The 1,292-nt window shown below is 43.5% G+C and overlaps 1 pseudogene; it reads left to right on the top strand.

The window, feature by feature from the left end:
- Positions 1–737: 737 nt before the first annotated feature.
- Positions 738–1,286, top strand: LOC122545219 (annotated as a pseudogene).
- Positions 1,287–1,292: the final 6 nt, after the last annotated feature.

The raw sequence follows: 1,292 nt of genomic DNA, 5'->3' as shown, positions 1-1,292 counted from the left end.
GGACCTAAGGGGCAACTTTTTCACCAGACGGTAGTACATTTATGGAATGAGCTGCCAGAGGAAGTCGTAGTGGCTGGTACAATTACAACATTTAAAAGGTGTCTGGATGGGTGTATGGATAGGAACAGTTTAGAGGGATATGGACCAAGTGCTGGCAAATGGGACTAGATTAGGTTGGGATATCTGGTTGGCATGGATGAGTTGGACCAAAGGGTCTGTATCCGTGCTGTACATCTCTATGATGCTATGACTCTCTGATTATAGGTGATCTTTAACCTCAACTCCAGTTTCTTGTCCACTCTCCGTGTTCCTTGATTCCCTAACAGACATTAATCTGTCTATCTAGCATTAAATAGACATGGTACTATGGGACCATGGTAGATATTCCCACTAGCATTAAATAGACACAGACATAGAAGTTGGAAGAAGATGTATGCTATTTTGTCCCTTGAGCCTGCCATCCTGCTATTCAGAAAATTATGGCTGATCTGTTTGCATTTGGGATTCCATATCCCTGTGCACCCCCAAATTACCTTTGAATCACTTACCTCACAAGACTAGAGTCATAGAGATGTACAGCATGGAAGCAGACCTCTTGGTCCACTTCGTCCATGCCGAGGATATACTTCTGTTTTGAAAACATTCAATGACGCTGTTTTCAACACCAGAGACCCAGGGAATGTTCTGGGTACCTGGATTTGAATCCCACCATGGGAGTTGGTGGAATTTGAATTCAGTGACAGGTGAAGGAGAGAAGGAACCGCTGGTGGAAAAGACAAAGAAACGAAATAAACCACGTCACCCTGTGGCTTGGGACCATGGTAGATATTCCCACTCTGCCGTGTATGCAAGGAGAGCCATGTCCAAGTAAAAATACAGAGCTCCTAGGTCAGTGAGAAGATGTTGAAGGAAAATACCCCTTTTTCAATTACCAAGCTTGTTCGTTACCAAAAATGGTGGTAACCATGTCATCAAAATCGGCAAAATGCCACGCTATAACCACTCTGAAAAGATGTCCTTTACAAAAGGAGTAGCTATGATAACAAACCTTTCAGAGAGCACAAAAGGCACCTTCATGTATCCGTCACCCAGGGACTATATGCTTACTGCTTTCCATAGGTGCAAGTGTGTGATCTTTTTGAAGCAGTTTAATTGTGCCCTATTGCTTGTCACTGGTCCTCTGGCTCTCAACCATGCCCCACTGCAGGGAGTTCACTAGAAATTTGTCATTGCAACATCTATAAAGATTCAACTGTCAGGAGTAAAAATTTCCACACACCTGACTGACTCCT

Source organism: Chiloscyllium plagiosum, unplaced genomic scaffold, assembly GCF_004010195.1.
Source record: "Chiloscyllium plagiosum isolate BGI_BamShark_2017 unplaced genomic scaffold, ASM401019v2 scaf_4765, whole genome shotgun sequence".
Taxonomy (NCBI): Eukaryota; Metazoa; Chordata; class Chondrichthyes; order Orectolobiformes; family Hemiscylliidae; genus Chiloscyllium; species Chiloscyllium plagiosum.
Note: the sequence above shows the minus strand (reverse complement) of the source record. Positions and strands in the feature narration are given on the sequence as shown.